Source organism: Brachyistius frenatus, unplaced genomic scaffold (assembly GCF_029030835.1).
Source record: "Brachyistius frenatus isolate BFR_SWC_R1_liver_20210118 unplaced genomic scaffold, ASM2903083v1 Contig_21, whole genome shotgun sequence".
Lineage (NCBI taxonomy): Eukaryota > Metazoa > Chordata > Actinopteri > Embiotocidae > Brachyistius > Brachyistius frenatus.
This window is the reverse complement of record NW_027210620.1, coordinates 1747190-1763592: the sequence shown is the minus strand read 5'-3', so window position 1 is coordinate 1763592 and position 16403 is coordinate 1747190. Positions and strand designations below refer to the sequence as shown.

At 41.6% G+C, this 16403-nt stretch overlaps 1 protein-coding gene across 1 annotated transcript in view; it reads right to left on the bottom strand.

Moving 5' to 3' along the window:
• The window catches only part of nrbp2b (nuclear receptor binding protein 2b), a 40793-nt gene that overhangs the window by 11960 nt on the left and 12430 nt on the right, over positions 1-16403 (bottom strand). The gene's annotated exons all lie outside the window — the stretch shown is intronic.

Here is a 16403-nt window from a genome sequence, read left to right as displayed (position 1 = left end):
TCGACGATGAATGGAGTCAAAAACGGCGTTCTGTATCCGGCTCACACAGGAGAAGGTCTGCGAACCGAACCGAACAAGTCGACTACAAAAACAGCAATCGGAGCACACGGCGCTGCCACAAATATTCATATCCTTATGTTTTGACATCCTATTTTCCAGATATTTGGAAAAAAAAAAAAATTTGGCCACAATATTTTGCTTATTGCTCAACCAACAGAGCAGCTGCAGCACTCTCTGCAGGGTTTTGTTTTTTTTTCTTTGGAGACGAGGTGGGCCCCAGATGAGACATGACCTATAATCTCACTGCTCCCACTCAGCGAGAGATGATAATCTGATTACTGCCATGACAGAGCTGGAACACAATAGCTCTGACTTGCTGGCAGCGAAGGGAATTCCTTCGCTTCGATGTAGCTGTCAAGAGGGAGACATGTTAGCGTCCCTCTGGCATCGAGGCTTGGCTGTTGTTTATTTTTCTCTAAATGTTGCGAAACACTCGGTCCCCTGTCCCAGCGTCTCCGTCCCAGGGGTTTTAGCAGGGTCTGTTGCTTGGTCAATAGTGTGAGACTCATAAACAGCACCTACATGCTGGGCTCTGATTGGCTGCTGGAAGGGAGGTGGGTCCAGGGTGTGGAAAGGGATTTAGGAATCGTGTGTCAAAACAACACAGACTACTATTCTGATGTTTGTTGTATCTACATCTGAGCTGGGTAAAACTGGATCTGGAAGGCTGCTATTACATTACCACACAATTTATTCCTGTACACTTCACATGATGATGTTTTTGGGATGATACTCCCTTTGTTGATTTAAAAAAAAATGTATTACTTTATGTGGCTTCCATCTAAACTCAAAAATCATAGCGATTCTAAAGATGCAAAGTAATCTACAAAAACTTTAAAAAAAATAATCAACAGTAAATCTCCAGAAAAACAAATCTCATCACACACTACGATTGACATCTTCAGTTTCTGTCGAATCCTATTTCATCTGTATTAATCAGCACAGCAGATTACCCACAATCCACTGTTTTTGTGGGTATTGGTCAAAGTGCAAACGTGTCACTCCTAATCAAACACCACAAGAGTGTAGGATTGCTTTTTTACAGCACTTCAGGAATTTAAAGTATTTATTATAGATATGACAATAAGAGGTCTGACAGGAAATGAGGAGGAGAAGTTGCACGAAATGATCCTTTAATCTCTTTCAATAGTGGTTTCTATTTTTAGTGCAGTGGAACAAAATGCAGACGGAAAAGAAGGATAACAAAGTTTACAAAAGACTAGCAAGGTCTTCGGTTTGCAGCAGTCACCTCTTCTTCAAAGCAGTTTTACAGTGTGAAGGACACGATTCTACTTGGAAACGGAAAAACTAATGCAGTCAAATAATAAACAAACAGCTATGCAAATAACAGCACTTCACTTCACTTCCTACCTTTCTTCAACATTTCTACTCTTTTCTTTTGGCTGTTGTATCCTCGTGTAAATGATGTTTCTTTTTTGTTTGTTAATTTGTTTTTTTTCATGTTCAATAAGATTTGATCGATCGATTGATCGATTGATTGATTGATTGATTGATTGATTGATTGATTATGTTCAGTTTCTACTGAAAGAGGAGTTGAATCGACTGTACGCTCATTTTGTAATCTGTTAGTTGAACTGTTGAATTTCTATACCGTGTAAAAGATGCTCCTTTTCTGTGCAGACATGAATTTGTTTATCATACGAGACACTGGCCAAACAGAAACTGCAAATCTTCTCTACGACGTGATTGCAGTCGTTGGCCGGACCGTCTGTAGTAACAGTTTTCCTCGCCAGGCCCCAGGAGGAGAGAGATCTTTTTTTTACACGTGGCACAAGGCCAGTGAATTATCCCAAAAAGGAGGAAAAAAAAAAAAAAAAAAAGTGCCTGATGAGTCAGCCGGAGGGGCAGCGGACGGAGAGGGGATTAGCCGGCACACAGAGGAGAGGACTGAGCTACAGTACGACAGCTCTTACGGTGCGATTCTCCCCTCAGAGGGATCTTTAATGAAAGAGAGTCTTTGTGCGATACTGTGTGGGTCCCAGACATACAGCGACAAAGAGCTTTGTCTTCACCACATCTCGCCTCGACCGAGCTTCTTCCTACACCTCCACGATGAGCTAACACGCCCTGCCACATTCATATTTAATAGCTCGATCTGGAGCAGCGAAGGCTACACCCAGGGAATGGGCATCGCGCAATGTGAGGCGTCCTCGCTAGGCCGGCGTGCTGTATGTAAATCAGCTCAGGCTTCTTTCTTGCTTTCAGTGGTTTCAGCGGCATCAAAGAGGAAAATGATCAAAGATTTTGGATGGAAATGTTGCGGAAAATGCAAGAAGTAGAGAAAATCATGACAAACTCTGCAATGTAGATGTGAGGATCCTTTGAAAAAAAAGACACACCCTCTGCAAATGCTGCATTGTGAAGATACAAGAAATCCCAAAATATACACATACTTTTCTTACCCAAAAAAAATAATGTCACCTGATCACAGATGTTTGGGATTTGGGAAAATAGAAACCATGATAGGCGAAATCCGTGAAGTAGTAACCTTTATTTTACAATTGAAATAGATAGAACTGGACATTAAATATATCTACGTTACATATAGTCGTAATGTGATTTCAATGCACGATGCTTGAAAGGTGAACCGCGTTATAGCGAGGGTTCACTGTACTGGCAATTTGATGCTGATACCAACTGTTTCAGGCTTGATGCAGGCTTTCTGTGTCTAAATATTAAATATTACAACCACAATAATAAATATCAGACCATGTGCTACTTGTATGCAATGTAAAAATGTATTTCCAGAATTTTGCAGGCCACCTTTTCTTCCTGGATTAATAGAAGTAGTAAAACAGACACGTTTGCAGTCTTGCATTACTTGAAAGTTTACAATTCAGATGACATATTTTGTAAATATGACTTCAAAAGGTCTGTCAGTTTAACAGCCAAATGTCAGAAAATGTGACTATTTAAACCTTATTTAGAAATGACTGTTTTTTCAAAAGCAAAAACTAACCTGAGAAGGCTGTTTGTTTCGCGACGAGTGGGTTGCAACCCAGATTTGTTTTATCATGTATAAACATCTTGTTTTTCTAATTTCACCACAAGATAACCATCTGAGCAGAGGCCTTTTATTTTTTGTGCCAGAAGAGTCCTTTGGACTTTTCCTTCTTTTCAAAAACAAACCTCCTTTTATTGATAACAGCTTTATAAACGAACTGCTTTGAGCTTCGAGTGCATTGACTCGAAAAAACGAAACATCATTCTTCATCAATATTTTTAACATCATCATTTGTCATTATGTCTGACATTTCATTCGGTAATTTTTTTTTTTTTTTATTTTTTTAATCAACTAATTAAGAAAAAGAAATGGCAGATTACCCAGTGGTGAAAATTAGTTTTGATACTATCAAGTAGGCTCTAAAATTAAATAGGCTATATTAGAAGTATTGAAACGACACACACCAAACAAGTTCAAATCTGTCTGAAAACACCTGAAACATCAGAGCAGGAGTCAGTGAACAGCCTGAGAAAAGAGGTCGTGCATTGCTGCGAACGGAGATAAGGGTTTAAATATTGACCTGTTGATAGAGCACCAGTTGTCATGTGATCATAAGCCCCATGTTTTAGTGACAACTGTAAAATATAGTTAAAAGCTCCAGTAAAAGCAAATAAGACACAAACAAGTCTCCAAAATCGAAGTAATAATCCAGTAAAAATTGAAGCAGCGTTGGTTCTTAACTAATCTGGCCTCAATCCCAGTTTCAACTCAAATTACTTAAATATTTGAGCTACTCAAACTGATTTCCCAACAAGATGTGTAGCAAGTGCAGTAATAGTGCCGTCATACACTCTCAGAAACATGAGATAAACAGATGTCAGATTTCTGTAATCCTAACCGTGTTTACGATAGCTTGAATGAGAGCTAACTACTGATGTGATTAAGTTAATTTAGGCTGTTACTGTCATGACAAGCTGCCAGCAAACGTCTCCCGCACGCAATTGTCCTTCACAATAAAACGTTTGTCTTTCACAATAAAAGCACAACAGCAGAAATTCTGTAGACTTCAAATTAAAAAGGTTGACCTCCCCTCACCTTTTCTTTTTTCACAACACATCCTCGACCCTCTCAAAATGGCCATGTGACCCACCACAAGGTCGTGACCCACCCATTGAGAAGCACTGCATTAGACAATCAATGCCGGCGGCCAAAATGTCAACTTCTTTTCAAACTTTGCACACGTGCAGCTTTTAATAAAGTATTTCCGTTGAAGCTCTTTTTACAAACACTGCCAGCGCCCTCCAGACCGGCAGAGCATATTACACAGCTGTTTATAGATGCTGGATACTGCTAGATAAGTTTGTATGTAAAATCAGCAGAGTGCCTCTTTTAAAAATGTGCTTTCATTTTTTTTTTTTTTTGTGCCAAGATAGAAATCGTATCTTTTCCCTTTTATTCATCCTCACTTATCTTCCTTTATCACCTGTAAAATGCCCTTCTGTTGCACAAACATTTGCGGACGAGTAAACGCCAGAACAAACCAGCCTTTCTGATGTCAACATCAACACCATCAAGACCTCCGACTGCTCGACGGATCCTCTCCTCCGCCCTTCTGTCCGGTCAGTCGAAGCTTTGAGCCACTGACCGTCTGCTGACCTCCACCAGCAATACGGGCTGTCTCCACATATCAGTCTCTCTCGCCCCAGGATGTCACGTGCAGCACACAATCAGGTCAGCGTCTCAGATAGTGTGTGTGTGTGTGTGTGTGTGTGTGTGTGTGTGTGTGTGTGTGTGTGTGTGTGTGTGTGTGTGTGCGTGTGCGTGTGCGTGTGCGTGTGCGTGTTTGTCCGCTCAGCGTGAAGCACAACACAACGGCACCGGCCGCGACAAGTGAAGCAGGGGACAGGAAATGTGCAACTCCTCGCGTTCCCCCATTCAGATAACGGATTAAGTAGATTTTTTTTTTAATCACGTTAACTTGTCTGGTCCTTCTCTCAGATTAATGCCCTTCGCATCCCCACATTATCTAAATTAAACTGCAGCCACCATCTCGACTCTTTCGGGGCAAAAAAAGGTCCGACCTCATTTCAAAAGACACACAAGGTCACGCGGGCTCACCGGCAGATATTAGACGGATCAGCCCTCGGTCACGTCTCACTTATTCATTTTCTCATGCAGCGGTTGAAGCTCCCCACTAAGAGGAATGCAGGAGGGCGAGGCGGGTTAGCAGAGCAGATGGATACAGAGCTGCTGCAAAACAAACAGCGACCGGACACACAACAGAGCCAAAACACCAGGGAAGTCGGTCCAAAAAATACGACCCATTTTGAAAAGCCTTGACCGAGTCCTGTACTGTCAGACCTTCACGAACAGATTAGAAAACGTCTGATTCCTGTAGATGCGGTGTCTTGGTAATGATCCGCTTGGTTCAGTCTGTACCAAGGATACGAGATTACGGGAGCCACGCCATCCTCGTTCCCATTGTCACTGTGACAAGGCACAGATTTATAAGGCCGGTGGGAGAGAGACATGGCAAACCACAAGTGCATCCAAGAAGCAAGAAGCTGCCCTCGCTGGGACGTGATGAGCATGTGAAGTGCTGAATTGCCTCGTTATATAAGGCTTTTACCCATTAACCTTAGAAATTAGGTCTTGATCCCCTACCTGCAGGACCGAGCTAAGGTTAACGTGCAGGGTTGTGTACAATATACATGTGCCTGCATGTGTCAGCGTGAAGCGTGTTTTCACACCAATTAACACTTCCAGTCACAGATGATAATAAGCCTAGAGTTGTCTTTCAATGACGTCCAACTAATTTATCTTTCTATAATTTTAAGTAACAGCTAAAACTCCAAAATGACACCGTAATAGTGGCCACTCCTGACAGCCACCTGAATCCTTTGGGCACAACAAATAAAGAAGAAAGAGAAGATAAAAGAGATTTGTTAGATTTATTAAATCAGACTATTTTACCAACCTGGGACTGAAACCAAGTATTATTTTGCGATGAACAGATGAATAATGAAATCTGTAAAATGTCAGAAATTAGTGGAAAAACCCTCCAATAAACACCTTCAAGCATCTTGTTTTGTCTCACTAACAATTCAAAACTAACAATCCACATTTCTAACAGGCCATTTTCTGTCGCTCCACTGATCAGTCAGTCGACTATTAATCTCAGGGCCAATCACAATCGTACTCTATTTGAACCAGAGCATCTCAAACCCAGGAACTCTCCTGCAGCCGGAGTCAGCGAGTTGACTGTGTCCTTCAAACACACACACACCCATGTATCTCAACACTCCTGTGTTCAAGAGGAAAGAAAAGAAAAAACAAAAAACAAGGTCAGGGCACTCAAAGGCCATTTTATCTGCATACCCGCAGATAAAATCAACCTGCTCGGCCTCTAAGACCGAGAAGATAAAAGCTTCTCGACTGGCATTTACAACTTTTATGAGGTAAAAGATGTGCATGCTGCTAACAAACCCGACAGCACTAAAAGCATGTTTACAAAACAGAAAGCCAGTCGCTGATGACAATTAGATCTTGTTTTTATGTTTGATTGAGCGGCGAGATACAAAGCTCTTCACCTTTTTAATCTAGCATGGAGAATGTGAGTAGTAGGAGCAATCTGATAAGCATGTGAACCAATAACACTATCATGGACTGACTGTTAGGAGAGAACAGGAAAGACCCACCCGGGAGAGAAAAGAATACCACCGGGCCAAAGCACACCTCAGCAACCTCTCAGCCCTGCGTTTGTCTCTCCTCTGAGGTCAGAGGTTAAAACTGCGCGAAACACTCCGACAGATCTCCGTTATCACCGCAGCTGCAGTTCACTGTTCTTCACCGTTATTGCAGCATTGCAGTGATTTATCATTTATCTAATCTTTCGCACCCTTTGATGATAGTTAGGCTGGTTTAACAGAACAAACGAGAGAAAGAACGGACGACACGCAGCAAAGGTCGAGAGCCGGAGTCGAACTCACGATGCCACAACTGCAACAGATGCACAAAGAAGCATGACGTTTTCTTGGGGGGAGAGGGGGGGTTCAATGTATTTTTGGCGGTTTTGAGACTTCATATCCTGATATCTGATCCTTGTGCACATATCGTCATATCTTCAAATTATCAACCTTTGGAATTCACAAAATATAGAGATTGAGCATTATCAACAGATTGGAAATGCATTTAGTGGATAATCTGCTATTTTACCAGCTGTTTCATTATGGTGGATTGAACTCTAAAATGATTTGATACTGGAAGAGACTGCTTCTAATATCAAAGCGAATCATTAGGAATAAATTTGATTGATGCAAAGTTCTTGAGGCCTGCAGGTTAGATATTTCATAATTTGAAAAACTATGTTTCTGTTTTATCGCACTAATAATATGTTTTCTTTCATACTTTCTACTTTAAGCAAGCTGATTGATTGGTCGGAAGTGCTGTACAGGTGATCAATGTTTAAGTGTGCATATGTAAGTAAAGTTTACCCAAATATAAATAAATTGAATAAAAAAAATATCGAAAAATTTCTAATATTTTTAAAAAAAAAAAATATTTAATTCCAAATACAGTTTAAGAAAAAAAAAATCAAAGTAAACCTAACAAGCAATCAGTATTAATCAACTACGAATGTCTTGTGTCCACATCAACATCTTCAAGTCATTTAGTCGTGTGCAAAACCTAAAAACTACAATCTAGTAATTTAATTATACTTTGTTCAGGGGGGATTTATTTGGGTAAAGTCAAATATTTGTGCTTCATTTCACATGAATCCTCATCCTCACAGGCTTCATTTAAAGAAAACACTCATTTTCTTTCACTAAAATTCAATTTTATGCCTGACTGTAACATCAAATTACTTGTAGCAGTGAATGTGTTTTTCCCGCGGTGATACTTCCCTTCTCCCCTCTGAAGGAGTCCAAGGTTAACAAGGTTGGCTTGTTGTGCGTGTCCTTTTTAATAAAGCAAACAGACCTTAGATCAAAAAGGGGGTCCAGACTTAATGGGATCCTACAGAGAAACACGCTGTGCAGTCGCCGGGGAAAATAGGTCTGTTCTCTGAGGAAGAGCCGCAGATGAAGCTTATAGATGATCACAAACCCTCAAATATTCTTCCATCTTAACTGTCCCCACTTTAAATGATTCTATTGCCTCTAATCATCTGTTGTTTTAAACCAAATAAACTTCCGGTAACAACAAATGATTTTGTGTGTGTGTGTGTGTGTGTGTGTTAGAAATGCTTATAGAAAAAGCCTTTTGTATATTTCTGATTTAGTATCCAATCAGGCATGCTGACACAGTTTGACCCCTAAACTTGAAGATTTTATCTCGCCATCGTTCCCAGCAGCTTCACACAGGAAAGAAAATTCCTACAGACCGACATCCTTACGTAACACCGTGGCTAATAGACCGATTCTCCAGCAGAGTTATACATTCATGCCGAGTCATAATTGTGGAAAATTTGCGTGAATCATCGGCGGCTCCTCTCGTCTCTGTTGTCTCTCAGGGACTGATTGATTGAAGATACGACTGCTCGCCATACAATTCATGTTCCAGTTTTACAGTGAGAATTTCAATGAGTAAGATAAACAGATTTTTAAACAACCCCGCCTCTCTGCCTCGAGCTAAAACGGCTTCTTCTCCTTTCCTGTCCCTCCACACATTAGCCTCTGAATAATCTGACTTTTCCAGTGTGTGTTTTGAACAGAAGATGCTCTTTATATACAGAGTGGTCGCAGCCTTACGAGACTCACAGACTTCGAATCTGGGTTTTCCCACATTGAAAATAGCAAGTTATTCAGGGCTCTCTTGTAGGCTGAGCAGCTTTTGGCTACTTTCCATAAGTTTGTGGTCGGTGGTGGAAATGAACAAAGTGTATTTACGAAAATACTATTCAAGAATCATTCTGATGTGAAGTAAAGTTTCCATGTTAAGCAACTTTATACTTTGTATACTACATTTCAGGGACAAAACTTCTACTATAATAATTTGACAGTTGTAGTTACTTTCAAAAGGAATATGTGACATTCCCAAAGGCAAATTTTTGTAATTCCCTTTACTCTTTCAAAAATATTTTTCCACTTATAGGTCTTTATTTGTATGAATTGTTTGTTTTTTTCCACCCGTATGTTTACAGCAACAAGCTGCATGTTGGGCCAGGGGTCGCTAACCTTGTTTCCTCAAATGAGCACGGAGAACCCTGTGATCGGCCAACTAAAATCAGCTTTTAAACTTGATGCGGCTCTCCTGTTTGCAAGCATGTTATCACGTTTAGACGTCCTATAGACACAAAGAAACACTGTTGAAGACGACGTCGTGGCCGTTTTCATGCAGCGTCGCTAGAGTGACTGTAGGCTGCATTAATGAGAAAAAAGTACCTGGTACCAAAACTGAGTCAAGTCGAGTAGAACACAATCTCACTCAGACATCAACAATTTTGGCACCAAAGGAAGACTCTTAAAGACAGGAGACTGTTTCCTTTATTCACTATAGGTCCAGTTCTTGGAATAATAACAGCAATTCTAACAAGACTTCTATATAAAAAAAATTAAAAAATAAAATATATATATACGCGTTCTCCCTGACCTGAAACTGGCACCTTTCTTGTTACTTTAAAAACATCTGCAATTGACTCTGAAGAAGCTTTACGGTGTCTGGCAGAGTCTGCCCGAGTATTAAAGTTCTCCATAAAGCGGGGTAATTTTATGCCCACTGGATTACCCAATTCATGCTTGTAAATCCACACAACACTGCTCGCCTCATTGCAACAACAAACTCTCAGGGAAAGAGCAACATGTTATTTGAGCTGCACTTAAACCACACCTCCCTTCTTCTGCATCTCCAAGCAGGGGGGTTACTGCAGTGCAGCTCTCCAGCAAGCAAAAGAGGTGACTCAGGGTAAAAAAAAATAAATAAATAAATAAAAAAAGAGCTGGCAAACAGTGCAGAGGCTTTTTGGGTATTTGCCACAGTAGCCAGGCAGCAACAGTTAAAAGCCTGGATTCAGCGCAGTGGCGGCTTGCTCACGCACGCTGGGGCTCAGATTAGCTCATAACACACCCATTACCGGAGCGAGGAAAAAGTCGAGCAGAAGAAAGCACTTTCGAGGAGTGTGACAATGCAGTTGAGTAGAAGTTTGTCTCTCGCAGCTGTTGTTGTGTTTACAGGCCTCGATTAGTCAAGTGGGTGAAACTGGGCTTGTTAAGAAAGGCCCCGGTGAGGAGAAACGGAGAACACGGCAAAAAGGAGATGTGAATAAGATGACGGAGAGGAGAGAGTTGTGTTTATCATGTGGCTTTCATCTTCCAGGGGGGATTAAGCCGAGAAAGAGAGTCAACCTGAGCCGGCTCTTCAGCACGTGTTCAAACAAAAGCCCGTTGGCAGGCGTGCACGGAGACGGCGAGTTGCTTTTTTTTCCCCCTCCTGTGCCTGGTTATGTAACGTTACACACAAAGCTCAATAGGAGTGTCTGTGAAGGCAACCACGTGGGTGGGGTGGGGTTGGAGGTGGGGGTTAGCAACCTTGTGTCCAAGCCTCACCTACACATCCACAGCTTCAATACCTTCAATGTGGGATGTCATCATAGGTCAACAGACAGGGAGTCACAAGCATTCGGACTGAAAACGGCACCGCACTTAAGTGACGCAAACATCAGCGTGAGTGTGTGGTTTCAGGTACCTGTGAGATGATGAAATAGGAAACAGGAAATCCAGTTCGTGTAAGAGATCCTTGAGACCGATGCCAAAACATTACACGGTGATTTTTGATACTCTGAGACCGGATTTCGCAACTCTGGAAACGTATTACTCCGGCAATAATTTTATCCTCAATCTTAGTACTGAGGATAAAAAAAAAGTGCGGCATTTATGTTGCAAATCTATCTACCAGGAATATGAGCTTGGACTTCTGTTATTGCCTGATGGCAAAGGCTGAGCCAGCATGGACTTTTTGCACACTGCCGTTGTCTGTCCGAGCAATAACCAATACTACAAGTAATACTTGTACTACTTGTAATACCAAGAGACAAAGTAGCATCCCAGCATGACGTCACCCACTGGTTTGTGAGCTGCTGTTTTGAAGCCTTGAGTCTTGTGTGTTTATTGAGCCAGAAGTGACCATATTTGGACGAGCTGGGGGGGAGCTGACTGAGAACAACTCACTGCAACTGCAACTGAAACTGCAACCGCCCACCTATTGCAGAAATCTGACTGCACCCCAGGCCTGTCAATCAAACCAGGCTCACCACCAAACACACTTCTCTTTGAGGCCTAATATCTAACGATATGCCACCAGAACACTGATCAGAAGAAGTGACTTTATCAAATGAGACCATCATAAATAGGGTGGGGGGGTGGGGGGGAGAGATGTATTCACTTCGTATTTAATAAGAGAAGTGGTATCGCACTTTAAAGCACTTCCACACTGGCTTCCCTTGTCAGATCCAGAGGCTAACATAGACTGCATATAAAAATGTATGTAGTCTCCCCAGCTCAAAATGGCAGACTGGAGACTTTAAAATGGCAGCTCACTAACCAAACAGGTGTGTTGCCCCCTGGAGTCTACGGACGTTTGACAAAGACACCAGGAAAAATCTGAAATTTTTCTGTTACTTTGCATGTTTACATCTCACATATATTTGGGGAATGTAAAAACAGCTTTTTCCCCTATCTGATAAATAAAAAGCTGAACTGTCAAGAGATTCCTCCAATTTGCAAAGAACTGAACAGAAAAGCAGCCACAAAACTGATGAGCATTAAGCATAGAAAATAGGTTGTTCTAAGTCGACTTAGAGAAATAACAACTCTTAAATTCAGCATATTTCTTCTGTCAACACGATGTACAATAACCACTAATTGTTTACGGAAAAAAAATAACGCCCAAACAGCTCAAATGGAGAACAGTTAAGATAAACATAATGTCCGACCTCACGCAACATTATTTCAGTTTTAATTGAATTATCTAACAAATTTACAAAATGTAGCATCTGCCTCTGAAAAGCCTTAATCCACTCAGGTCCCTTTATTGCTAACACAGAGGACACGACCTTTGTGTCCACGATGGAGAGCCCTAATCATCACCGTGTACCTCAGGAGGGGGGCATTCATTTACTGGCTCCATATTTAATTCATCAGGCGTCTCCCTGATTGATGGTTGCTGGGATGCACTTCTATTTCAACTGCAGCAACCTGCTTTACTTTCACCCTCCAGACCTGCATAAACAGCACACACGCATTCAAATTTTGAATGCAAATTAGCTTTCATGTGCCGAACAGGGACAACAGCCGACTGGAAATCTGATTTTAAGCTCGTGAAGCCCCGAGTTAGATGTTATTTCCGCCGAGGAAAAGGAGGGTTAAAGGTAACTGATGAGATTTCAAGCATCAATACTGGAAGCATAAAGCTCAGGATTTTTTTCTTTTTTTTTTTTGCTCCAATTGGATTTGAATATTTTATGCATGGCCGTGTGTTCATGCTTGCGTCATCATTTTCACAACATCACAGAAAATCGGTTTGCATTATAATTGGAGTTTTACCACCCAAGCTGCGAGTGCAAACAGCATTTTTTTCGCTAAGTGTTGAAGCAGGAGTAGAAATTCCTCCAATGTTCCAGCAGCCTCCCCATTACTGGTTTACAGTCGTGGAAGGAGGCGATGAGTCATTCACCGAAGGAGCAAATAAAACATAGTAAAATAAACACACGGGACACAAATCAAAAGTCGAATGAATCCTGATTTTAAAAAATATAATTACTGCACGAACACGGCAAGTGCAGCTGCAAAGCTTCACACCATTGATGTACAAAAAGCTCTAAAAATACAGCTTGAATGCACAATACGTCTCTCCTCATTAAAGCCTTTAAATATGTGCGCACTGTTTCAACACAAGGCTCAGTGGCACCGTGCCGCTAATATGCATATTCGACACACGCAGAACGATATCCATATTTTGGTTTCAAAGGTCAAGATGTGAGCTACAGGCTGTGAAATGCAGAGTAATGAAACCTGAACACAGTTTTCATGTCAGCTGGTCAAACAAAGCGGATAAAGTTCCCTTTGAAGCCGTAAAAGCATGTGCTTATGAAACCTCACGTAGTATCCCTCCTTTATTGAAACAGATGTTTTGAGGATGGTCCTATTTTTTAGAGGGCTTTTCGCAACTTATTCTCACTTGCCAGGAGTGTCTGGAGCACTCAGGAGGGGTTTGTGTTGTTTATTTGAAGCTCATATTCACACTCATAACTCCCCAAGGAGGTGGAGAACCTAGACCTTTGCCTTACAGTAGGGGGAAAATGAACAACAAGCAACCCAACCCTGCAACTCCGAATGTCTTTATAGTCTCTTCGCTTTTGCACAACAGCTCTTCGAAAATCATACAGTTTCACACATAGTGGGAATGTAAACACTTATTAAAGGATTCACATCACAATACATAACAGGAAGTAAACTACGAAGCTATTATTATAACTGTGTGCGTGTGTGACTGTATCGTAGTCACAGGCTATATTTACAAATCTCTCCATGTTTGGAGGAAAATTCCCCCATTAGATATACTTCCACATATCATGAGCAAAGGATTAGTGGCGTTTTTGACAGTGGATTGATTGTAGCTGTGAATTTAAACGTAGAGCACGTGTCTTTATGCACCTCTGGTCGCCCGTCGCTCTCCGTTTGGACATGAGGGCGAGCTGCTTGGCTTTTCAACATGGCTGAGGAAAAAAAAAAAAAAAAAACTCACCTGAAATAGACTGCAGGCGGAGCAGGAAAAATGCACGCGAGTATGAATTTGATAATTAAACAGCAGCAGGAGTAGAGAAACTACAGTGAATTGAACTTCTTTCATGTTTCAAGTGTGGGCAGAGACCGCGAAGCACGTTTTGAAATCGAAACCTTCACTGTGGAGCTTTTGGCTCCCCTTTCTGCCACTGAGAGTAAATACAAAATCCCCGTCGACAGGTGCTCACATTACGGCCTCTGCTGGTGCATATTCTGTCGCTACTGTAACGTCTGTTAAACGCTGGATAAATGAAATAAACGGCCTCCTATTATGAAATTATTCATTATACTGTCAGAATTTGATGGATTCGGTTTGATTTTTAAAGTATAGAAAAGCCTTATGACTGAAATTATTTTATTCCCATTTAAATTAGCATAGGGCTGAACTGGAAGCTTGCTGGATCGGCCGGCTGTAGTCACTAGTACTCTAGTACGCTCTCTGCCTCTGTGTCCAGTAATCATTCGATGTCTCACCAGACACCAGATTTAAAACCTTCAAATACTGCAAAATACCGAGATTTCTACCTGACATGAACAGGCTTAATCAGTATTTTTGTGAATTAGTTTGCCTTGAATGTAACAGACGTTCATTTGGTCTGCACTGCAGCTTTAAACACAACAAGCTACTTCGATAGTTTAAGTACATTTGGCAGTTTGTTTAAATAATGCACAAAGCCACTTATTCAAGTCGACATTAAAATGGAGAGCAGAAACTGGCTCAAACTGAGTGTATCAACCAGGGAAAATTACAGCATCGGCTCCCAGATTGAAAAGTGAGGTTGTGGCTGTCAGATGCTGGTATATTACTCAATGAGGACTCCAGCTCATGTAATGTTCCACTAAAATTAAAGAGACTTGGAAATGATGCATTTAAAAAAGGAAGCTTGGAAACACACTTGTGCATCACACCTAAAGCCCCAGTTTGCAATGCAGACTTTATATTAAGTGTTTATGAGAAAACTCGAATAACCTAACACCATAACTTGGTTTTTTTTTCGTTCAGACTCGACAGCTGGAGAAGAATTTATACAACTGAGAGGTTCTCCGCATGACGAGTAAACTCATCTTGACATGTAAAGTCCTGCTTATTGTCATCCTGCTGAGACCTACTTTCCTTGAAGTGTGTTGAGGGATTATTGAGGGACTAGATAACACAGACTTCTTGCTTTTTGTAGAAGAGTATAAATTACAGCTTTTCAGGAGGCATTTCACTTGAAGCTTTTCGCTCAACCTACTTTATGTTTTGTTACGGTTTCCGCAGCTTTTAAACAACGTCTTCTTACTTTAGTTGTTTACTTCTGTTTATATTATGTCTGCAGTAGGTTTCCCCTGCAGGGTCGTTGAGTCTTTCTGCACAATGGTCAGTCTAAACCAAGCGGCAAACAACAGTGACGTCACCCATTGAGTTCGGATATTGGCCGTCACCATTTTGCTAGTTCGGAGCGGTCTGGAGCCGGAAGTGACCATATTTGGACGAGCTGGGGAGCAGAGAGTGGTGAATCTGACTCGATCTGATTGGGAACCTGAGGACCCTATGCCCCGCCCACCGATAGCAGTAACTTGACTGCGCCACAGGCCTGTCAATCAAACGGACACGCCTCCAAAAACACAGCCTTTTGAGGCCTATTTTCTAATTAATAACGGGATTATTATCAGATGGATTGCCCAAAAACAAATAAGAAGGAGTGACTTTAGCTAACAAAACCGAAATAACTCACGGAAAAAATGTATTGACTTTGTATTTCATGAGAGAAATTGAATGGGAGTCTATGGAGTCAAGAGGCTTTTTGGAGCCGACCTCTAGCGGCACTCGGTATTGCAGCTTAAGGCACGTCAACACTGGTCTCATTTTTCAGATGCGGAAGTTACGTTCACCTTTATGGTCTAAACACTCAATAGTGTAAACTCTATTTGCAGTCAATAGTCTAAACACTCTGCAAGACTGATGGTTTGACAACGAAACAAATATTTTGCCATCTTAACTTCTTTTGATCAAATTCCTCATGTGATGTCAGGTTGTTCACGTTCAGTCAGTTCCCCAAACTAAATAACAACAAGCACAAAAGAATTGTTGTTCTATTTAAGAGTCATTTCATTTGACTGCAAACAGAGGCAGAGACAGAAGAGCTGACACCAGCAGTACACACTAATAAATGAACGGAGATGAATAATGACGTCATCATGCAGTCCGAATTGTGCAAATCCAAATGGAAGTGTTTGGACTTGTTTCAGTCTACAAGTGTGTCTATATTCAAACTGATTTTTACTCAGACGCCCCAAAAGATCACTCGAGGAAACCGCCGTCACTCAGAGATGCCTGTCGACTGTGTAGCGAACATGCTTGAGGAGGCAGAACGGATTCCCCAAGAGGCCTGCATGTCATATCATGTCCTCTGAACGACTACGACAGCTCTGTGAAAGCCTCCGGACGTGTCGCACATTCCTCGAAGGTTCCTTTTCATGCCAGCTTCCCCAGCTTCCCTGCCCGACTGTCAGAAAAATCTGAGCAGCTCCATGTCGCACAGCTGGAGCGGAAAACGCTGACAACTAGCTCTCTTCATATCCCATCAGATCCGATGACCAGCAGAGGCCTCACCGGC